A 25,066-nucleotide genomic window follows, 5' to 3' on the forward strand; every position below is an offset into this window, starting at 1 on the left:
GCGGGTGAGGGGATGAGGCGGAATAAAGTGACTGGACAATAAAGGATAATATCATAGTGTTGTCCACCAGCAGACGTGTGCCCCAGGTTCGGTGCAACAGCCTTGAATCGTTTTGAAATTCCGCTTAGAAAGAGAACGAAAAAATGGACACTTTGGTCGATGAAAAATTGCGTAGCTAAGAGTTGTGATGTCGAGGATCCTTGGGAAACAAAAATGATATGTTTGTTGTGTGTGTGTGTGTGTGTGTGTGTGTGTGTGTGTGTGTGTGTGCACGGTTGTTGCAATAGCGTACGTGGCATATTGCCTCTGTTCTGGACCTATAAAACGTACATATACGAAAAAAAATGTGGAGAAACGAGAAGTTCACGGAAAAATGTTTGATTGGACGTTTTATGGCTTGCATCACTTATTTATTGCTTCACTTAAATATACATCAACTTTCTGCAGCTCAGACAAATGTTTTATCCTAGGGGTGTCTCATCATGGGAAGCTTGTCCTATAATCTACGGTCCATACAATATAGCCTAGTACAAACCAGTTGTACATGTTACACAACGAAAATTCCCATATCATTCAGAGAGCAAGCTACTCATGCACCAAACAGCCAAAAATATTAGCCGCGCGACATCCAGCTTAGCGTCACGTCTCACAATAACAGCATTTAGTATTCCTTCTTCGTCTGTAACTTGCTCTCCTGCTTGCACCACTCTATCCATCACCACCACTTCTTCATCCTTAACTACTTCACTCTTCTGCTTTCCCCAACCTACGCAGAAATATCGAAACTTTATCTTTCATTTCTTCGTACAACATTGAATCCTCCCCATCACCCCACAACACCAGTCCGCAGCATCATACACACACACACACACACACACACACACACACACACACACACACCACTCAATACCCATACCCATCCCATCTCGCTGACCAACACTCAACCCACCGTCCGATCCATCACCACACGGACAATATCCCTTTGCGGCACCACTTGCTACACCCCTCCGCTCCCTTCACCATTAACAAGGAGGCTCCAGCAGACATGGCGCGCCCTCTAACTCAAACACACCGAGAGGAGCTAATTAAACTTTTGTTGCTAAGCTCTTAACGGCAGGTGTTTATACAAGAGGTAGGTGGAGAGAAAGAGTGTATGTTATTAATTGTAACTTTTCAAAGGTAGTCACTGTATCACCCCTTCTTGCTCACCTGACGAGGCTACAACACGCTCTGATGCACCGATGTGTCACTCAAGAGCTACCTGCGTTTACCTAGAGAGCGACGAGATTAATTTGCACTTTGATCTTGTGTGGGAGCGAAATCTTGAGGAATAGAGAAAAGGAGGGGAAAGATATGAAAGCAAATAGGAGAAGAGTTGACACGTACGCTGTATCTTAAGTGACTCCTGTTTGTTTAAATCCTGTTAAACAATGTTAAATATTTAAGAGGCAGAAAGAAGAAAGAAGAGGATACTTAAGAAAAGAAGGGGTGTTTTCAAATCATTATTTATTCTCCAATCGACAAACGGAATGACATTGTCTTGAGTAGTGTGAAAAACTCCGTACGCACACATTCCTCTCTTTCCTCTCCACACAAACATTGTCAGATAACTCAAGTTCTAGAAGAATGAGTGCCGTGTTTACGAAAAGTTATTCCTCAGAGCGGGACGTTTAATCAATATTCCTTCCTTCCACTTTTCTTAATACTTGGAAATTTAGCAAAAGACTGGGATGGTAGAAATTCCTTCCTCCCTCAGCTATTCTGCAAAGACTCTTCCGTGAAAGGACTTTAGAAAAGCCTCTTAGATGAATTATTCAGTCATATAAGATTTGCCTCCTTGACAAAGTCTGTTGGAGGCGAAAACGTTGAGCGAGTGGAGCTAGGAGGTACATCAGGTGCGGGGTGAGGGGTGGGGGTGGGATGAGAGAGAGAGAGAGAGAGAGAGAGAGAGAGAGAGAGAGAGAGAGAGAGAGAGAGAGAGAGAGACGAACAGGTATATTCGTGTACGGTGACAGACTAGATCAGGAAAATGAAAAAAATACAGACGTACCGGATTTTTGAATGAAAATTGAGGTCTGATTTCTTCGTTACATGTTTCTGAGGCATTTTGTCTAGATTTATCACCAATGGGAACATGAATTCCCATCACAGATACTGCATGACATGAAAATCTCGAATATTATGACACTGAGATCCAGAAAAACGAAATTCCTTTGCACATTAGGGAGTCGTAACTTCTCCGGTGGCCATTCCACGTCAAAGAACACCCAGATATCTCCGTTCATTGCTTCAGAATGGACACTCTCGCTCTATGATATATGAAAAATAACTCAGCTCGAGATTCCACGCAGTATTATCTTTGACAAATTCAGTTTCAATTCATGTGTAACGACTAGCTGACATTTTTATCTTTATTTTTATCCTTCCCCGCTGTTCCTCCATCTCTCCATTCTGTACACACAGTTCCAAACTTTGCAGAAGGAATGTGCCGTCCATAACTGATCTCTTTCTTCCAAACCGTCCACCATTTCCCTCACCATTCCCTCCCCTCCACCATTTCCCTCACCATTCCCTCCCCTCCACCATTTCCCTCACCATTCCCTCCCCTCCACCATTTCCCTCACCATTCCCTCCCCTCTACCATTTCCCTCACCATTCCCTCCCCTCCACCATTTCCCTCACCATTCCCTCCCTTCCACCATTTCCCTCACCATTCCCTCCCCTCCACCATTTCCCTCACCATTCCCTCCCCTCCACCATTTCCCTCACCATTCCCTCCCCTCCACCATTTCCCTCACCATTCCCTCCCCTCCACCATTTCCTACACCAACTCACTCCGCTGCGTCGATGTGGTGAATCCCGCAACAAGCAAAGGCTGTAGTCTTATCAAGCACCGTTCTATATCTCTGATTCGCTATGTTTCTCATATTCTTGTGCGTTCAATGTTTCTTTTTATGACAATGTATTAACGGGGAGGCTACCGTCACTCATTTTACTTTCCCCGCCCACTGCCTCCTCGTGCATCGAGCCACAGGATTCCACTGACGTAAGGCGGCCATTCAGTCCATTTTCCAGACGGGAAAATCAAATATATTTGCATTATTTCATCGTTTTTACAGTCAAACTCAGGTGACGAAAGCCTTCTATTTTGTATTCTTCCAAGGACTTTGCCATTTCCATAAATGAAAGGAAAGTTCAATGCCGCACACAAAATCATAACTGCCCTCATCGTCCACGCCTCCTGCTTTTTTACAGTGGAAAAAGGTGTATCTCTCCCTTCTCTTTCTCTCTCTTTTTCAATACATATTATTATTTGTAGAGTTGAATAAACCAGATGTCGTCTGAAAGCCTTAGCAATCCCATTCGACGCATCGTAGGTTCTCCTCCTCTCCATTAAAACTTTACCGGCCACACGCTGCGGCCAGGGAGACGCGTACATTCCAGTTATTGATGTGATTCTCGGAAGGAATGTTCGTGTCTGAGATTTTATGCATTTAGATAATGTGATTAGAGGAAACTGAGTTAATATTACATGCTGCAGTAACGTAATATACGCATGGTTAACTCTTCACCTGACTGAATATATCTATTTTTCTATACCTAATTTTTGTTGTATAATTCTCTTAATTCCTAAAAACTTATTCTTTCATCGTCCATTTTCTACTGTATTCTCTTTATTGTCAAGTCTCTATGTTTAGGGAGTGTCGTGATTGCATACTTGTAACTTCTAGTAGTTGAAATCTTCCATCTACCTATATCACTTTAATAGTAAAAAAAAAAAATAATGAAATAATAATATTGGTAATAAGAATGACAATGATGATACTAGGGGGCAAAATCCGACTGTCACTTCCACGTAGTGCCTCCTGGGTAACGCCAACGACAGCGGTAGACCACGACAGGCCTAGCTAGCCGGTGGTCTCAAGACACAGCTCATGAAACACAGGTTATGCCTCGGAACGGACGGACCAATCGGCAACGATCCCGGAACGACAATGGACCAGACTTAAGGAATATACGTATAGCCACCATTAATGCCTCAACAATGAATGACAAATTGGAAGAAGTGGTTGATCTAATGACGGAGAGAAAAATTGAAATAATGGGAGTGTGTGAGACCAGACAAGTTGGCGAAGAAACTGAAATTATATATAACAACTACATGCTAGTTTTTGAAGGAATGGACAGAGAAAGAACATATGGTGTAGCTTTCATCTTAACACCAACATTTGCTGATCAAGTTGAAAAAATATTTTACGTCAATGAAAGAATATTAGCAACAACTATGAAGGTAAATGCGGGAAAAGTAACATTAGCACAGGTATACGCACCTAACCAGGGAAGGTGCCAAGAAGAAAAGGCTGAATTCTCTCTTAAGCCGCAAGATACCTTAGATAGATGAGGAAATACTGATAAAATTGTGATGGGAGATCTAAATGCACACGTCGGAAGGCAAAGGAACAACATAAAAAATGTCCTAAGAGCATATGGCATCGGTGAGAGGAATGACGAAGGAGAGAGACTAATAGATATTTGCGTAGGTAACACCATGGCAGTGATGAATATTTTTTACCAACATAGAGAAAATCAAAAATGGAGTTGGTATCGTTGGAATAGTGCTATTGGAACTATACCGAAAAGTCAATGATTGATCTCTTAATGACAAACAACAAAATATTTAAAAATGTCAAATGCATACCATCGGTGTCACTCGATTCAGATCATCGCTTAGTTTTGGCGACCCTTCATAGTAGAAAACCAAAACCAATGAAAACAATAGTCAGAGAAAGAATAAAGGTAGAAAATTTGAAAGAACCAGAAAAAGCCAGAAAATACAAGGACAAACTTTCTGAGGTTAGTCCACATGAGCAAGAAATAAGAGACATTGAACAGGAATGGACAAAAATGAAAGAGAATATTACACAAATAGCAAAAGAAGTATTGGAAACTAAGAAGATAAGTTGTGGTGAAAAAAGAGGACCACATGGTGCACGGATGAAGTTAAAGATGCTGTGAAAAAGAAGAACCAAGCATTTAGAAGATGGATGAAAAGACGCACACCTGAAAAAAAAATTGGAATATGAGGCGGCAAGAAATGAAGCCGAGAGGATTAAAATAAGAGCCAAGAAAGATTCATGGGAGAAATGGGAAAAGAGCTTGAGGAAGATATGCAGGGAACTAGAAAACTCATATAGAGCATAGCAAAGAGCTACAAGAAAAGTGAAGATAACGTAGTAAATTGAGTTAAGAATAAAGAAGGTATATTACTAACAGAAGAAAATGAAATAGATGAGAGATGGAAAGAGTATTTTTCTGAACTATTAAACCCAGAGGAAGTGGAAGATAAACGCGAAAATATTACCCCAAGGCTGAATTTTCGCCATGAAATATCGGTAGAAGAAACGAAAAGGCTATTAAAATAATGAAAAAAGGAAAAAGCCCTGGAAGTGATGGTATATCTATAGAACTGCTTGAAGGAAACGTAAATGCATTGGCCTGGTGACAGAAATCCTTAACATAGCCTGGTATGAAGGCAGAGTTCCTGAGTATTGGGGGAAAGCTATAATATGTAAAGTACCCAAGAAAGGCGATAGAGCAGAATGAAAGAACTGGAGAGGGCTATCCTTATTATCACATGTGGAGAAGATTTATGAAAGAATACTTGAAAAAAGGCTAAGAGTAGTTGTTGAAGAGAAATTAGAGGAAGTACAATATGGGTTCAGACCAGAACGAGGCACAACAGATGCAATTTTCACCTTGAAAATACTAATGGAAAAGTGCTGGGAATGGGACCAACCAATATACATAGCATTTGTTGATTTAGAAAAGGCTTTTGATAGATTACCAAGAACGATGATATGGGAAACATTAGAAGACCCAGCATATGGTGTGGATAGAACTCTAAAAAAAGCAATCGAGAGTCTGTACAGAAAATGTGTCAGTGCTGTAAGAACACAAACAAGAGAAGACAACTGGTTTGATGTTAATGTGGGAGTAAGACAAGGTGGGGTAATATCCCCACTGCTTTTTGTACTGTTTATGGATCGATGTATGAAAGGATTAAGGTTAGGAGGAGTCACCACACTGGCTTACGCGGACATTATCGCGCTGGTTGCATACAAGCCAAATGAACTTCAAGACGCATTGAGTACGTGGAACAAAGCGCTAAAGGCAGCAAAAATTAAAATTAATGTTAGCAAAACTGAAGTAATGATGGTAGCAAGACGAAAAGAAGAGATAGAAATACGGCTAGATGGTGAAATACTAAAACTAGTGGAAGAATTTAAATAGCTGGAAGTCAAGGTAGATGAAGAGTGCCAAATGGAAAAAGAAATTACAAATAGGATACAAATGTACACAAATAACTTAAGAATATTATATCCACTGATGAGAGAGAAAGTAATACCGAAGAAGGTAAAAACTACAATTTACCAAACCATATTAAGACCAGTGTTAACCTACGGATCCGAAACCTGGACATTGACTAAAAATCTGAAGAGCAAGATACAAGCAGCAGAGATGAGAGTGTTAAGATTAATAAAAGGTGTAACAAAATGTGATAGAATACTAAATGAAGTAATTAGAAGAGAGTTGGCAAGAGAGCCCATATTGGAGTTTGTAGAAAGAAGTCAATTAAGATGGTTTGGCCACGTCATGGGAATAAACAGACAACAGTACCAAGCCAGATACTACAGATGGCAGGCTCAAGCTAAAGGACCAACAGGATGACCCAGGAAGGATGGTGTGAGGGAAGCAAAAGAGTCAAGAGGAAGAACGATGGAGGTGGAGAGAGAGCAACAGTATCCGGATCGGGACTGGTGGTAATAATAATAATAATAGGAATAATAATAATAATAATAATAATAATAATAATAATAATAATAATAATAATAATAATAATAATAATAATAATAATAATAATAATAATAATAATAATAATAATAATAATAATAATAATAATAATAATAATAATAATAATAATAACAATAATAGAAATACTATCGGCGAGTAGACCTGGCCGGTGTCAAGTCTCGTAGACAGAACCGCTACAGCGTAACGTAACTATCAGTCCATAAGATTCCCATGAAAAGCACCTGTCATGTGTTATTGCTGTTGGTTACCAGCAAATATATAAGAAAGAAAAACGAGGAAGCCTGGTAATAAGGAGCGGTAAATGAGGACAGCCTACATCATACATTGTAAGTCCCATGCACAAGGCGGAGCACAGGTTAAATCTGCAACAACGGCTGTCTTGGGGCGGTGGTACGGGTTTCCAGCTCTTTTCTCGGTGCTCGCCTCGTGGAAGAAATCACTGCACGACTTTTTTCATGCTCGGCCAGAACCCCGCCAGATGGGACCCAGTGGGGGATTAGGAGACCGGGATGGGATGGTGGACGGAGTGTGTGGTTGACAAGTGGGAGAAGGTAGAAAGATGGAGGCACGAAGGAGAAGGTGAAGGTTAGAGGTGGAAAGGGATTGAGGGATGAAGGGAGGCATGAAAGAATAAGAAGGAAAAGGTTAGGGAAGATATAAAGAGAAAGAAGGGAAAAAGGGAATGAGGAAGAATGGATGAGAAGGAAAGGGAGTCTCATATGAATAAAATGAAGAAGGAAATGGACGGTGAAGAGAAGAAAAGATAAAATAGATTCAGTTCAAGAAAAAATGGAAGATAACTGGATAATTTCAATACGTCTTTAAGAAATGTATATGGCTGGAATGTTACACAGACTACTTGATTAACTGGCTGGCTGACTGGCTGTAAGGCGGATGCCAAGCGGGGTTGGTTGAGGCATGAGCGGATGGATGTTAATTAATAATGAAAGTTAGTTATTACATCAGGCCTGTGGCTCCCTTCCTGATAATCATAGAATATAAATAGCCGTCGGATAGGGCGAATGTGATACGCTTAAAGTATGCGAGGTTGAAAATATAATGCAAAAACACTTTATACGAAAATTTAATGTCGTTTTAGATAGAGCCTTGTAAATACCGTACGACTCAAACTGAAAATGAAACTACTAAATAAGATAGGGATCTATCTCTTCATTTAGGGTGAGAATTATTTTTTTCCAGTTTATGGGAAGAGTTATCAGGGATTTGTTCACTTCTAGGCGGAGGAACTGCTCGCTGCCACACTCATCGAAATGGACACAAAGGTCCTCTGAAGCACCAGAGAGAGGAGCGGATGCGCTCTCAGACGATTAGCGACAAACTTTATTACTGACACACTCGTTACGGGACGGAACGGCCACAGAAAAAGATTCCACAATTAATCCCTGACAAAGCATGTAGGGAGGAGGCTTTACTGTTCCTTTCTGACCTATCTTCGCGGGTTCACAACGAACCAAACGGGGCTACCGCGAACCCATCAGGGTCAGGGCGGGGGAGGAGGAAGAATGGGAAAAGATGGGAAAGATATGAACGCAAGGCAAGGTCGAGGCTGGCAGGGGAAGAAAATTGGAATACGAAGACGGGGAGAGCAACCTTGAGTTTTAATATGAAAAAAAGGTATCACCTAAATATCACTTACGGCCTTCATTTACTTGCGCATTATTATCTTGTATTACTCTGAAATTGTAAGACAAGGATACATTATATTATATTATGTGGAATTGAAATCTTTTTACTAACTGAGAAGGAGGAAGAGGAGGAGGAGGAGCAGCAGCATGGACACACACACACACACACACACACACACACACACACACACACACACACACACACACAGGGGTCGATGGCCAGGAAACAGGAGAGGCCAGTCAGGGGGAAAAAGTCAGCTCGTCCATCGTAGTATATACAGAATATCCACTCTTGGCTAAAAAAAATAAAAAAAATAAATAAATAAAAAAGTTAAAAGGGAAAAGGTGAGGCGAGAATACATGGGACGCAGATAAAAAAGGTAGGCGAAAAGGGGGAGAAGAGAATGAGTGAGTGAGTGAGTGAAAAATATATAGATAGATAGATAGATAGATAGACAGATATAGAAAGAGAGATATAGAGAAAGAAGTGAAGTAAAGGAGTATATGGAACGGGAGATGAAAAAGGACGAAAAAAGAAGAACATGAGAAGGCAGAAGAGGAGGAGGAGGAGGACTAAACGTATATAACTCTGAATTAACGAAGTCAGGTGGAGACTAGGAGTAGTGTCGTAAGGTGCTTTGTAGAGTCTGGGAAGCATTTGGAGCCCGCCGGATAACGTGTAAAAAGGGAAGGGGCTATTATGGGACCGCGCGAAGGGGGTTGGAAGTTCTGGGGGGGGGGGGGGGGGAGTGAAGAAGTAGGATGTGGTGGGGTGGGTTAGTGAGGTTGGGCTAGATGCTCGATGATGGGACAGGAAATATGGAGAGGAAGGAAGAGGATCACGGAATATTATATTGCAACCAAAGAGACGAAAGGAAATGGGGGAGAATGGAAGGGAATGGAACTAAGGTGACGTGAGATAAAGAAAAATATAAGGAAATGTAGGGAAGAGAAGGCAAGGAAAATGTACAAGCAAGGAGACAAGGTTGGTAAGTGAGGGAATAACGGAGTGTAAATGAACATATAAAAGAAGAAAGGAAGGGAAATACGATGGGAAACGTTGTTCACTATACTGTAAGGGGCGTAACGGTTCCCTGAGATACTGACAAAAAGGTGTACAGTGGCTAGAAAAGTAAAGACCACTTGTAGATGTGTTTTCAGGTATTGTTTCAGACCCTTCTGTTTGGACCACACATCTTTATACATCGGCTCCCCTCCAGGCACGCATACGAATATGATCTGTCAACCAATAGACGTTTCTTTATAGAACTAATATACATTTGATATTTTACCATAAATAAGTCTAAAAAAAATACAATGAATATATAAATAAAGAAAAAAACAAAATAGAGTAAAATTTATCTACATAACAAGACTGTGCATTTATATATATCATAAGAAATATTTAACCGGCAATACAAATGTTGCATATTTGCTTCTCTACTTTAAAAAAAATAATTCACCGTTTCCATACGTTCCCAGGATTTGAAATACGGAAACTCAAATCGACTGGCGCGTCAAGTTACGTTAAATGGGTTCATAGGGAAAAAATCAAGCAAAAAATATATACAAAAACTGACAGGGCACATGCAATACAAATCCTGTGAACGTGAGAGAGAAAAGAATAGAGAACAAATGCATGACTGTAAAACGGTAGCATTGAGAAGCGGACGAAGGAGCGAGAGTTTAGAAGGATGAAGGAGGAAGAGAGATAAAGGTATGTGAAGAGAGAGAAGGAGAGGGATGGAGGGAAACAGTGATATTTGCACACAAAGAGAGAGAGAGAGAGTTGTGTAACTATAGAATAGTCAGTTTAAATAAAATTAAAAAAAGAGAGAGAGAGAGAGAGAGAGAGAGAGAGAGAGAGAGAGAGAGAGAGAGAGAGAGAGAGAGAGAGAGAGAGAGAGAGAGAGAGAGAGAGAGAGAGAGAGAGAGAGAGAGAGAGAGAATATATGAAAGTAAAAATATAAAGTGTTAATAATTATATATTTCAATAGGGAACATTTTTATGCTACATTTCCTTATTGTTTTGACATTTCTCGCTCGTCCTTGCCATTCCTCGCTTCTGACCAACACAACACCTACACACACACACACACACACACACACACACACACACACACACACACACACACACACCGAGCCACTCCTTGCTTCCAAGATAAAATTAATATCTCCCCTGAACCCAGAATAAAAATAATATAAACACGACCCCGCCAAGACAAGGACCACAAAACAAAACGGAAACGGTTAAGACAAATCAAGACGAGAACCGAAAACTAGACACAAAAATGCGGAGGGGAACTCACAAGAGGAAAAGGAAGAAAGAAGGAAGGGAACCAGGAACCGAAAAGGTAGAAGGAGAATAGAAGGAGCTGAAGAGATGCGTGGAGAAGCAAGGACACGAATGGAGAAGAGAGAAAAGGAGAAAAAGAACGAGGTCGACAAGCTGGGTGAGGGGCGACAAGAGGAAAGAAAAATGAGGTGCAGGAATAGGAGGAGAAGGAGGACAAGGAGGAGGAGGATGGGGAGGAGGAGAAGTAGCAGAAGGAAGAGGAAAAGTGGAGGGATGCAATAACGTGAAGGCATGAGCGTGTTTCTGAGGGAGACACGAGGAGAGGGGAGGGGATGGAGAGAGGGGGAGGAAGAATGGAAAGAGGGGAGGAAAGAGGTAAGAGAGGGAACGATAAAAGAGGAAAAGAGGGAGAGGGAGAAAGTTCTGTTGCTTTCGAGTGTTTAGAAAAAGATGATACATTTCCTCCTCCTCCTCCTCCTCCTCCTCCTCCTAGTAGACTGCCTCCATCTCACTTCTTCCCTGTCTTTCCCATTCCAGAACTTTCTTAGTGATCAAAGTGAGTTTCCTTTGAAGTTAAAAAGAATAATCCGCAAAATAAAACAAAGCAATAACTAGCAAGATTTCCCCTAAGAAAATGGCTGACTAGATATCATAAGCGAGGAAAAATCATGAGGGAGACAGACACAGACAGACAATCAATTTCTGTCATGCATAACATCTCACAAAGAATTAATGTTAAGATAATTTTCTCTATCATTAATTTCCATGAAGTATTCCCACTCCACTTCGCACTCATGTACACACTCATTTCTGACTCTTCTTTCCCCTCTCTCCCTTTTCCTTTCACCTTCCCTCTCATTGTGTTACGCTCTGGAAACCCAACACCTGCCCTGAGCCCTCTGGAGATGGCTTCAATAATCAACGGCAATTTACTCCGTGTGCACGAATGTTCCCAATGCTCCTCACTTTTAAGGTATGAATAGAACGACAAAGACCCTGAACCCAGCACACAGATCACCGTGACCTTGGAGGGAGGCCGTGAGGCGGGGCGAGGTAAATCGGTTCTCTCGCTGTCTCTCTGGAATTGTTGCCTGGCTTGCTCTAGCGGGGATGAATGTGGGCCCGTGGGGAACAGACTACAACATTCAGCTTCGGTCTAACTGCGAGGGACTTCAGGTTGGGCTTTGAAACTGTGTACGGTTGTTTGTGAAGACGACCGATGGTTAATATAGCGAGCGTGAATGTGCTTCCTCGGTTAGCGTCAACATCACTCTCGCCGAAAAGGGAAAGTAAAGGATATAACGCAATTGATTTGGGCGGCCGACCGCTAAAAAGACGAGGACAAAGACATAAATTCGGTTATCCTTCTGAATCATATTTCCTGAAAGAGCCAAGGTCTTTATCGAGGGACTGGAAAGGAGGGGAAAGGGAGAGACAAGGGAAGGCAAGGGAAGGGGGGGAGTGGGCGGAGGGGAGTAAGGGATTCTTAAGGAAATACGGAGAATAACAAAAGAATCTAGTGAAGATTAGGAGAAAGAGAAAATGGAGGTGCAAATGGAAAATCTAAGGAGAGAGCAATTAAAAGTGGTTTGTACAAAGAAATGGAAGAGGAAGAAAATAGACTGTATACTGGGAAGGTGGTGGCCGAGTGGTGAGCTCGAGGACCTAGGCTCGAGTCCCACCGATTCACGCTGATCATTTTTAACCATCGCTTAGGAGGGGAAGATAACCCACATGCTGCCTAGACCTTCATTCAACCCTAACTTCAGCGATTTCGTTCGAGTGGAGCAACAGGGTGGCAGAATGGGCCAAGTAAAGAGTCATATATCCCGGCAGCCATAATAAATAAAATTCGCCTGCGCCACTAACTGCTGGGGTCGTCTAAAAAAAAACCAAGAACACCCTACCGGCACCTAAAATATACGAAATGGAAGAACAAGAAAAATGCGAAAAAGAGGATTTTGGATAAAGGAGGAGTTGGCGGAGGATGGAGGACGAGGAGGAGGACAAGGAGGAGGATGGGAAGGAGGAGGAGGAGAGGGAGGAGGAAGAAGAGGTAGAGGAGGTGGAGGAGAAAGAGGAGGAGAAGGAGGAGGAGGAGGAGGAGGTTGCGCACGATAACGTAATGGCATCATGAATTACCAAGAAGTTTGGGAGAGAGAGAGAGAGAGAGAGAGAGAGAGAGAGAGAGAGAGAGAGAGAGAGAGAGAGAGAGAGAGAGAGAGAGAGAGAGAGAGAGAGAGAGAGAGAGAGAGAGAGAGAGAGAGAGAGAGAGAGAGAGAGAGAGAGAGAGAGAGAGAGAGAGAGAGAGAGAGAGAGAGAGAGAGAGAGAGAGAGAGAGAGAGAGAGAGAGAGAGAGAGAGAGAGAGAGAGAGAGAGAGAGAGAGAGAGAGAGAGAGAGAGAGAGAGAGAGAGAGAGGAGAGAGAGAAGAATTAGCAACCATAACCAAGTGAACAAGCAAGTATCAGTTAACTGTGTTCATAATATTCCCCAAATATGTACTTTTATTTTCTTAGAGAACATAAAAAAATTAAAAAAAGCAAATATATAATTAGACACACAACTAAAACCTTTCTCTGCTAGAACTTCAGTCTGCCCCACGCCAGATAATCCTGTACCTACTTTCTCTCACACACACGACTGTCCTTTCACTCTATACCTTCACCACCACCATCATCCTCACCACAACTACTACCCGCCCCCCTTGTACCACCAGCCTCACCACCATCATCACGTTCACCACCCCAACCACCACTCAACAACCGCTACCAACCTTACAACTACCTTCCCCCCACCACCACTACCACCAACACTCTATTACCCATCCCCATCCCCACTAACAACCACCACCTCCACTACCACCTCTACCGTCACCCCAACGTTCGCCACCCCTTTCACAGCCTCTCTTGCCTTTCGCCTGCTGGCCGCCCTGTGATACATGGACCCAAGATATGGCGGCTTTAGGCTTTAACTCACTCAAGATAAGGTGCTCCTGATGCATAAAATGTGGGTCATGAGTGAAAAGCACAATTCTTGTATTATGATAATCATTTATCTGAGTTTCCTCCGCTTTAGACACTAAGGAAATAAATACTCATGTCAGTTGAGATTCATGCCACTAGAATATGTTCATGGGCCAACAGGTGAAAATGTGCGTTAGTGTTTTCATGAGCTATGTTGCATTTCTTAAACTTCGAGGTAACAGAATAAAGCAACACCCACGCAGGCCATCCCATTATTCATGTTTCCTGCAATGTACACTCGTAGGACCTTTGTAACCCCCTTGGCTGCCTGGCGCGGCTTGTGTCACTGCTTTCGACTTTCTGTCTCACTACGGACAGCAGGTTCCCATCCCTGCAGCCCACGCAGTCCACGGCCCGCCACGCGGACACCCGCAGCTCCCATTATTCCCTTATATTGGCAAATTCCGGTGTCAGTGCAGAGCACGGCCAGATTTTGATTGCCTTTTGGTACGCTTTGCTTCAGGGATGACAATAGCCAATATTTCCCTTGGCTATCCTTCTCTATAATGCCTCCTTATTATAACTATGACTTGCAAGTTAATTTGAAAATGTTAGTAAAAAAGTTTTCGAACGTGAAATAAGGTGATGTAGATTATCGCTTATCATGACTTCCATGTGATAAAACGTGAGTTAAGGCTTCCTAAGACTTTATCGGTCTTATAATGATGCACATATTCCCTTTTTTTCTTTCATATTTTTCTCAAGCTTAGTTTCACCTTCAACACGAAATACTTTTCAGAGAATAATACAGTATTTTCATCGATACGCACGCGACTATTCCTTTCGCAGTAGTGTCACGGTTGTCTTCTTCTACCCGAATGTTTAGTTGAATTATTTACGCAACTGACCGAACCCCAAACATAGAATTTATGTGCATGCAGGCAAAAAAAGTTACGTTTATGTAGTTAGCAATTAATAATGTAGAAATATCTGATCATAAATAAATTCACAATATTAACAATGTTACATGTCTAAAGGCATTTTTCAGAATATTTAGAGAACATGAAATCAATAACATACAGTAATAACCAAACCACTGAAAATGTGAGCCAAGCACCGCACCTACGGAGCCACCGGTCCCGAGCACAGGCACGGCGGAGGAAGGCTAATAAGGTTGACGCCGCCTGGAGAAGGAACAGCCGGGGAGTAAACAACACTCGAGAGGGAACACGAGACTCTAGCCTGAGGAGGAGGAGAAGGAGGAGGAGGAGGAGGAGGAGGAGGAGGAGGAGGAGGAGGAGGAGAAGGAGGAGGAGGAGGAGGCGAAGTTGGAGACGGAGAAGAAGAAGGATAAGAGGAGCATAATTGATAATGCAAGAAGAGGAAAACGAACTCAGATTTTTTATTCCTATCCCAAAGTTGCGCCTAATACTTCAACAAACCAATGACGAAAATAAGTCACAACTTCAACAATAATAATCTCACTTCGTATCAACGACACCCACAAGGAGGATGAGGCTGAACAAAAGCGCCGGCAACTATATTCCAGAACCCTTTTGCCTCATTTGTGTTCTCGAATTTTGTTCTACAGAATTCACTATTTACTGTTCGCTGCGCGTTTAGGTGCAATCTTGTATCTCCTTTTCCACCCTTTGTTTATTGTAGTCACCCTTTTAATTATCTTGTCACTCCAGTACACGTGTCGTGGAGTGGAGTGGAGAGCATACAAGCCTACAAGTGTGTACATAACCTGAGGGGAAAGCCGCACTATGATAATATATTTATTCTCACAAAGATGGTAATGTACACAAAGGGGAAGATACACAAACAATACAAGGACGTGAAGCAACATAGGAAAGCGCTACGTTTGCTTGACACACACACACACACACACACACACACACACACACACACACACACTGATTAACAGCACGCCCCATGTAAAAATTCAACATACAACAAATAGTATCAGGCCCCGCAAAGCTGCACTCCATCACCCGGCACCGAAGCTGCCTCACCACCGCTACATCACGGAGATTGATTCCAGTCATTCACACCTACCACCTACCACAAGTTAATGCTTCTGCTAGGTTACAAAGTGCCACCTGCATGATGATAGTTATTGCACTTAACTTACACTTGCGGAAAAGAAGAACATGGTACGGTTATCATAGGTATCATGTTTCTGTTACTGCTTATTGTACTACTTGCACGGTGCCAAATATCACCCCCCCCCCCCCACCCTAGTTAGAGTACCACTTTTAAAATTTATCAAAGTACGATTTCTTGCAGGTATTCTAATCTAACATAGATTACCTGAACCAGAAAGACGACCAGGACCAGGGCACAATGACCGATCCTCCTTCCCGTCAGAGAACTCTACTGCAGAGGATGAAGGATCAGGGTCAGGGGCGGGCCGGGCCATCCTGGAATGAACACGTCAACCTCAGAAAACGATTTAACTTGAAACGGTAAAACTTGAACTAATGATAAAATAAATGCTGTTCCAATACACTCTATAATTTAGCCAATCTGAATTGAATGCAAGATTTTCTCTCCTCCCATTTCTCTGTTTCATAATGCAAGTCATTTTACTTGTTGTCGCTGAAATGTTTTTATTTAATTAGCGCGACGGGACGATTCATTTTCTAAAGAAAAAAAAACTGCAACACGCTGAAAAAAAAAGAACTTAGTTGCGAAATCGGAGTGGAGGAGATGAAGCAATTTTAAAATCCATGACGCAAACTCTTATTGCCCTGACTAGGATGCCCTGTTTTTCAATGGTTAAAAATAAAAAAGTAATAAAACGAGGGAAAGGCTTACATTCCCTATCCTAACTCTCCTTAGATAACACTGTACAGATTTATTTTGTACCTCTATCGAAAATAACACACACACACACACACACACACACACACACACACACACACACACACACACATACACACAGGCCCTGCTCAGGCCCAGGATTTTTCCACTGACAAAGGAGTGGTTACTGTCCCCCCTTGGGCAAGGGGTATGGGGTGTGTGGTGTGTGAAGGTCGCAGCAGTATCCAGAGATCGACTAATGAGCCTTTCTCTAGTCGGAAGGGTACTTGCTGGTGATGACTAATCCAGCTCGTGATCAGACCGTGGGTGAATCACACACATACCCCCTCTCCCTTACACATATAGCAGACCCCCAATTATTAAATCGCGAAAAACTTCCTCTTAACATACTCCTGTACTCCTCTAAAGAATTCCCATCCCACTCCCTTATCTCTTCCCCCTTTATTCCCTCATCGTTAGGTTCATGTTAATACCTTCATGTCTGCAGGGTGCATCGTTACCTCCCTGCCCTACAATCTTAGCATAACCGGAGATTATTAACACGCGTACACGTCTGAATGCGCGTGTGCAATTGTTATTCATGAAGGGTATGCAAGCTGGCAAACTTGAACATTACCCCGGGGAGCGCACCAGTATTGTCAGCAGGATTAGTCAGGGACTCGAGGGGACAGGCGCAGCAGCAGGTGGATGCGGGGTCACGTCCGGCCTTCCTAATACTCCCCGTCTGTTGTGACCCGAGCTTGACTTATGTGAGCAACGCAAAGCAACGCAACGCAGCGCAACGCACCGAACCGCAATGTCACGCAACGGAGAACAAAGCAGGGTAGAGCAAGACTATCCATCAGTCTAAGATTTTTCAGTCAACTTGGAGGCAGGGACGTGTGTAGAGCGGCGTTTTTTTTTCTTCTTTTTCTTGGAGTTCATGATGTTAGGTGCATATGGGTGTTTTGAAGGGGAAACTAAAGACACACACACAAAAAAAGCATCGTACTGAGGCATGAAATCAATTAAAAGGAATTTCAAAACATTATATCTTTGATCCTGTTTGCAGTTTGTTTGCCTTAACGATTTCACATTAAAAAACTGCACTTCAGGAGAGGCGACAGTTTTTCATACATCAAAGGTTTTCTCTTTTAACACTCTAAGCCACATGTAAAAACCTCTCATCACAGTGACCTTGGGATGCAGGAGGCGTCTTTAACCCTCCTCGCAAAAGCCAACGCAGCACTACAAGGAGGAAAAAGGCGATTGCTAAGGAGTAAAAAAAATGGGGGGGAGGGGAGAACACGCATGTCGATTGTTGGCGCGGAAGAGAAAAAAAAAAGCGAAAGAAAAAGGGAAGGTTTGAGTTTGCGGAAAGAAAGCCACAAAGGAGAGGAGCTGAACTAGAATGAAAGAATGCAGGAAGGAGATACGAAGAGGAAAGGGAGGGAGGGAGAAGAGAAGAAAGAGGGAGGAGAAGGAGGAGGAGGAGTAGGAGTAGGAGGAATAAAAGAAGGAGAGGGAGGAGGTGTGTGAGAAATGAACGTACGAGATAAAAAAGGTATGAAAGATGCAGGAGAGGATGAAGGAGGTATTACAAAGAGCAGATGCAGCTGAAGAAAGGTAAAAAGAAAGTTAGAAGGAAGTCAAAAGGGAGGAAAAGTATTGGAAGGACGAAGAGGGAGAAAATCAAGTATGAAGAGAAAATGGAAGAGGCAGAATAATCAAATGCTGACAAGAAATCAAGGAAAACAAAGACAGAAATAGATGCAAAATATGACTCTGAAAAATAAAAGCGAAAAATAAAACAAATATGAGTGGGAGGAAACAGATTGGAGAAAGAGAGGAAACAGCCGAGGAAAGGAGTTAGGGATGAGTGTGAGCAGGAAGGAGGATATGTAAGATGGAGTGGGAGAGGAGAGGAATGGCTGGATGAACGGAAGAAGGATGGGGAGGCTTGGAAGGGATGGAATAATGGAAAGCAGGGTAGGAAGAGCCAAGGAAGCAGGAAGGGAGGATGCGGAGGAGGAGGGATGAGAAAGAGAGAGGCATTTATGATAGCGACGTTGGGTACGGGAGGGAGATCAGCATATATAAAATTGATAGCTAAATAAATATATACACCTATCTATCTATCTATCTATCTATCTATCTATCTATCTATCTATCTATCTATCTAGAGAGAGAGAGAGAGAGAGAGAGAGAGAGAGAGAGAGAGAGAGAGAGAGAGAGAGAGAGAGAGAGAGAGAGAGAGAGAGAGAGAGAGAGAGAGAGAGAGAGAGAGAGAGAGAGAGAGAGAGAGAGAGAGAGAGAGAGTAATGGAGTTGCATTACCGGGATATGAATAACAATGAGCTCTACACATTTAGTAAATAAAGTGGTATGCAGCAACATTAAAAAGCGCATTACATCGAACTTTATTGTATTATATAATGTATCTATTTATACATTTATCAATTCATTTTTCAGTCTATCTATATAATTACCTATATAACAATCTACCAGTATATGTATTCGCATGTAGATTTTTTTTATAGCAAAGGAAGCAGCTCAATGGCAAAAATAAATGAGAAAAAGTCCCCCAGGAAAAAGATCCCCTAGGAAAAAGGGCCCCTAGGAAAAAGTCCACTAGAAAAAAGTCCCCTAGAAAAAGTCCCCTAGAAAAAAAGTCCCCTAGAAAGAAAGTCCCTTAGAAAAAGTCCCCTAGGAAAATGTCCCCTAGGAAAAAGTCCACTAGAAAAAAGTCACCTAGAAAATGCCCCCTAGAAAAAAGTCCCCTAGAAAAAGCCCCCAGATAAAAGTCCCCAGGAAAAAGTCCCCTAGAAAAAGTCCCCTAGAAAAAGTCCCCTAGAAAAAGTCCCCTAGAAAAAAAGTCCCCTAGGAAAAGTCCCAAGAAAAAAAATCCCCTAGAAAACAAGGTCCCTAGAAAAAAAGCATGATGGAAAAAAAAGACCCTAGAAAAATAGGTTCGTTAGAAAAAAGGCCCCCTCAATAAGGAACAGGAAAAAGATCAATAACCCAAAATGAATAACCGGGAAACTTGTACTGCAGGTTGAGAGGATGAGGAGACGGCGAGGCAACGGGACGCCAGAGCGGGTATATCTGAAACCTCCCACCGACCCATCGCGCGAGTCAAAAGGAAGGTGTGTGTGTGTGTGTGTGTGTGTGTGTGTGTGTGTGTGTGTGTGTGTGTGTGTATTCTTGTTCTCAAAAAACAGTAATTTCTTTTCCACTGATGATTGACACAACACTTGAAGCAGAATAGTGTATGTTACATCTGCCTGTATATCAATCTTATGCTCTCTCTCTCTCTCTCTCTCTCTCTCTCTCTCTCTCTCTCTCTCTCTCTCTCTCTCTCTCTCTCTCTCTCTTCTAATTTCATCATCACACGTTCACTCTCTCATGTCCTCATTCTAGCCATCCATCCTCTCCTCCCACAAACTCATTCCTCCCTTCCTTCCTCCCACATTCCCTGCCTCTCCTCTCATTTTTCTATTTTCTTCACCGACAAAGACAAACGATGAGTGATACGATGCAACATAGACTGCAGCTCAGCCACGAACACGAGGAGATAACTTTACTTTACTTTACTTAAGCTGGGGCCAACATCCCTACGCTTTAGAGGAAGAAAATACACCTATCGAAAACTGTAGATATTGTGTGAGAGTTAGAGAGATATGGGGGATGAGATGTAAGAAGAGGAGAAAGAGGAGAAGGGGGAGGAGAATGAGGCTGGTGAGCATACATAAGACTCCCTACATAGAACGCAGATAGAAACATGGCAAGAGAAAATGAATAGAACTTCCCTCCCCCCTTGTCGTCTGCAGCAGCTCAAGGTCAGGGGAGGAGAAAGAGGGACACACGCCCACGGACATAACACTGACAGATGAATGTTTGCGAGAGCCGGGGTAAGCACTAGAGCTGCTTGATTATCCCTCTGCTCTAGTCCTTTACCGTCTCTCTCTCTCTCTCTCTCTCTCTCTCTCTCTCTCTCTCTCTCTCTCTCTCTCTCTCTCTCTCTCTCTCTCTCTCTCCTCCTCCTTCTCCTCCAATTCTTTCTCCTTTTGTTTACATTAAATACTCCCCTTCCACTACACATTTTTTTCCTCCCGTCAGAGCTTTCTTTCATTTTCTCTCTCTCTCTCTCTCTCTCTCTCTCTCTCTCTCTCTCTCTCTCTCTCTCTCGCAGCGTTTCATAAAGGTCTACTCGTAATGCATTCACGACGAGCGCCAGTCGATCACTCTCCTAGGCGCGGGACTCGTATTCATGGCTCGTCTCACACTGTATTAAGCATAAAAGCGCCACTCCTGCCGGGAATAAGAATTTAACATCCTAAACAAAGGCACGGCACCCCCCCTCCTTGCCCTGCTACACCACCTTCACACGCCCCGAGGAAGACGGTAAAAGAGGAGAAGGAAGAGGAGGACGAGGAGGGTAAAGGGAAACAAAGGGGGCGAGAATCAGAGAGGAAGAAAGTAGAAAGACAGGCTTGGGGTAGTGAAAAGAGAAACAAAAGCAAAGGAAGATATGACATTGCGTAAAGATAACAAAATCAATGTACGAAGTGACGGTGGTGGAATGACTAAAAATAAATAAATATATGACACATTGAGAGAAGGCAACGTAACATTAAAGCAAAGTTATATTTCCTCCTTTTTCATTATGATTGTCTCTCTCCTTCTTTTCGTTACTGTGAACAATAAACATGAGTCTCCAAGAGCTGCTAATGATAAAAGAAATAGGTCCATGCCAAACAGGCCCATTAAGTAGCTGCAGGGCATGGACTGGGGACTGGTTAGGAGAGTCGTGACTGTCGATTGTGCTCATTTAAGGGAAAACTGTCCTGATGGCCTTTCTGTTTTTTGCTCGCCCGAAAAGAAGAAACTTGAGCAACTCGATGACTCGCTCCTCGCAGCCCTCGACAATTACGGCTGCTCGGAACATTCGCTGCTTTTCACTTCCTATTTTTGTATTATGTCCAAACCATTGCTGATAAAAATGTTGAGCCATGACATCAGTTCACGCTTAATAATTTTGACAACACATGGTACGTAGGAAAAAAAATGTATATCCAAAAAAAAAAAGAGTAATGTGAAATTATGCATATTGGAATGACCTAGTAGTTATAGAATCAATTTATCATTATGTAGTTCCTTGACGAATAAATAAACATATGTAAGCAGGAGTAGGAGTTTAGGAGCAGCGAGTAGCGGGCTTTTTTATTGTTGTTTCCTTTTTGTTGTGCCCTTGTGATGTCTCCTTTGCTGTAAAAAAAAAAAGCAGGTTTTATAATTCTTAATTCCCATACAATTATCTTAACTTTCTCGACTTACGCATTTCCCTTGTCTTCTGCCATTTTTGTTGCTTCCATCATTACATTTCGTCTCCCGCGCTTCCATTATCTTTTTTTGTGTTGATTATCAGCCTACCCTTTTCCTCACTTAGCTGCCCAGTCTACTAAGTCTTATTTTTTTCATGCCAGCAAAGATTTTTTTTTTCAATGCTCTCTCCGTCCCCTCTAACGCCGCCATAACAGGGACACACCACGCTGCGCCTTCCATTGCATTTGCCTTATTTGGAAAAGGAGGACCGAGGGGAGAAGTCGTCGTCCTTCTCATTTTCTCCTCTATTTTCTTTTCTTTCCCCTCCGTGTGTGTGTGTGTGTGTGTGTGTGTGTGTGTGTGTGTGTTTTCTATGTACACCGTCTCTTTCTTTCTCTGTTCCTAAAAGTCACAGTCAGTCTCCAGTTTGCTTCACTCTGCTCTTCATTTGTTTTTCGCATTTTGCTTCTTTCTTCTTTTTCACGGTTTGTTCTTTATGTTTCTTTACTTTGTGTCTAAGCTTGCTCTCTTTTTTGCTCCGTTAATATTTCCCTTTTCTCCTTCTGTTTCTTCTTTCAATTCGAGTACTGTTTTCTCACACGGATGATTTTGAATTCTTTTTATTATTCGCTCTTTCTTTCCTCTACCGACTTTTTATAACTTATTTCAGCTGTGTTAGTTTACTCTCCATTTTTTTCCTCTTCCTCCACTTCCTCCTCCTCCGATTCCTAAACTTCCTTTGTTATACCATAAGCTCTAACCTGTTTTTATTTTATTCAGGAGAACATATTTCTCGAGAACACAATAATGGGTTGGCTGAAGAGATGGTTGCGTGGGTAGACTGAGCAATATCTGGGTTAAGAGGTGAAATGTTATGATGCAACTGTAAAAAGTCAAAGATTAGGATAATGGAGAGTTTAGAAATTGAGAGGTACAAAAGAAGGGGGAAAAGGCAGAAGTGTAGTAGAGTGGAGACAACGATATAGATGGAGCATATGGAAAAGGGAGCGGGAGGAAGATTGATAAATTGGAAGGGTGGAGGCGCGAAGGGGCGAAAAGGTAGAGGGGAGGTGTGTGCGGCCGGCCGTCTAATTGGATACAAGTCCTTCGCAATAAGGACTGTGAGGTGACATGGATGGAACTTTAAAAACGGGTCCAAATCTTTCCTGTCAGTTCATCCTCGTAATTAGCCAAATGAAGGGAGAGTCGATGTTTCTGTTCTGTTCATCGCAACTGTACGGAATGGAACAAAATGATGTAATTTTGATATGAGAAGTTCTAGAGAGAAAGATAGATAGATAGAAGGATGATGTTTTTCTAGTGTTTCTAAAAGGAGGATGAAGAAGGAGAGACACGTGTGAAATGCGAATGTGAAAATACTCGTCTTTTTTACAGAGACAAACAGACTGACAAACACCCAAAGAAACAGGCAAGCAGACCGTTATAAAGGCAAACGACACACACACACACACACACACACACACACACACACACACACACACACACACACACACACACACACACACAAACACCTGAAAGCATGTATCTGAAGTGTCAGGTGCCGCCCCGTGCCCAGAGTTATGGTGAGGCTGTACGAGTCACGAGGAACACATTACCACGCTCCTTTTCATCCATTTACTTTGCATACTGGATTAAGCTGCTGCCCGAGACACACTGCTCTCCCCCTTTATGCTTCCATTCATAACCTTGACCTGCGTTCTTTTAGTCATGGTTAATTGCTGTGATTTGGACGTGTTGCGAGTTAATCTTATTGGTTATACTGCTGCTCCTGGTGATGGTGGACAGGTGAGAAGATAAGGTGGATGTTAATTTAGTTCCAGTATCATGATTCTTATACGGATGATATTTATTAATCGTCTTCGTGATCGAGTTTTACGTAACTGAGGGTGACATAACCTTTATCTTATTTGTCGCTTTTTTATTACCCGGCCGAGAGGTTTATAGCGTTGGAGTCATTCACGATACCGTCCATCGCTAACCTCCCTCCCTTTACCCTGTCACACCATCCCTGTGGCCACGTGATCCCCTTTATCAGTCTGCCTGTTATTTTACATTTCTCTAACTTTTCCTTCTCCCCAATGCCCTTTCAGGCTCACTCATCTTGTCATTCCATACATGCCTACCGTATACTCTACCATTTGTCTGTTATAATATTTCCTGTCCTTCCTTTCCGTGTCAGTCTTACCGCTCAACCGCCATATAACCTCATCACATATTGCGAGGCCTTGTTTGTCCTAAGACCTAATACATCTCTAATCACTTTTCGTTTTCTTTTTCCTATTTTTCTTCCTCTTTCTCCACATCCTGTTTCTCTTTTTCATCTTCTTTGTCATCACCTCAAAAGAAGCAACAGTTAGAAGCTAAATTATGCTACTCTGATCGGCACGTAAAGTTTAGACTGTAATTATAAGAGAGGGAAAACACTTCAGCCGAGGGTCATAAAAGCGTGATTATCATGATCTGGACTGTCTGTGTCATTGCAATTCACTTTTCCTGCCTGCATAATCATTTCCTCTCGTTCCCAACTTTCCCTGCCTCTGTGAGTGACTCAGATAAAGATAGTCTCATCTACATCATAAGCAGTGAGAAATGGCTTGAATTTTCTCTACACTTTATTTTCTGAGATCGAATAAGTACGCGTCAAACTCAACCATGCACCCCCCACCTCTTCCTTCCACAGACACCACTCCCACCACCTTCACAGCCAACTTCACTACTACAACGAAAGTCACAAGTGTCGGCTCAGATGCTTCGCGTGTAGACCACAGATTCGTATCCAAGACCTTCCCTCAAATTCCAATACATTTACAATTCACTGCATATCAAGACCCATACGCGCAAAACTTTCATGCAACGTCCCATCCATACTGCACACTTCTAAAGGAACACCCATTACTACACATTTCATTTTCTCACCGTTACTCAATTTCTAACTAATGTAATCTTTTCTGTTCATCTGCCCCTTAAACCATCTAACACACACACACACACACACACACACACACACACACACACACACGATGCATTCAACCCAACCCTATCAAATCAAATCCCACGCCCCACTACAGACAAACCATTACTCCAGACTGTTCCATTCCCAACCCACACTTCGGCCACCTTATCTCACCCTCCCC

The sequence above is a fragment of the Eriocheir sinensis genome, chromosome 27 (genome assembly GCF_024679095.1).
Source record: "Eriocheir sinensis breed Jianghai 21 chromosome 27, ASM2467909v1, whole genome shotgun sequence".
Classification (NCBI taxonomy): Eukaryota; Metazoa; Arthropoda; class Malacostraca; order Decapoda; family Varunidae; genus Eriocheir; species Eriocheir sinensis.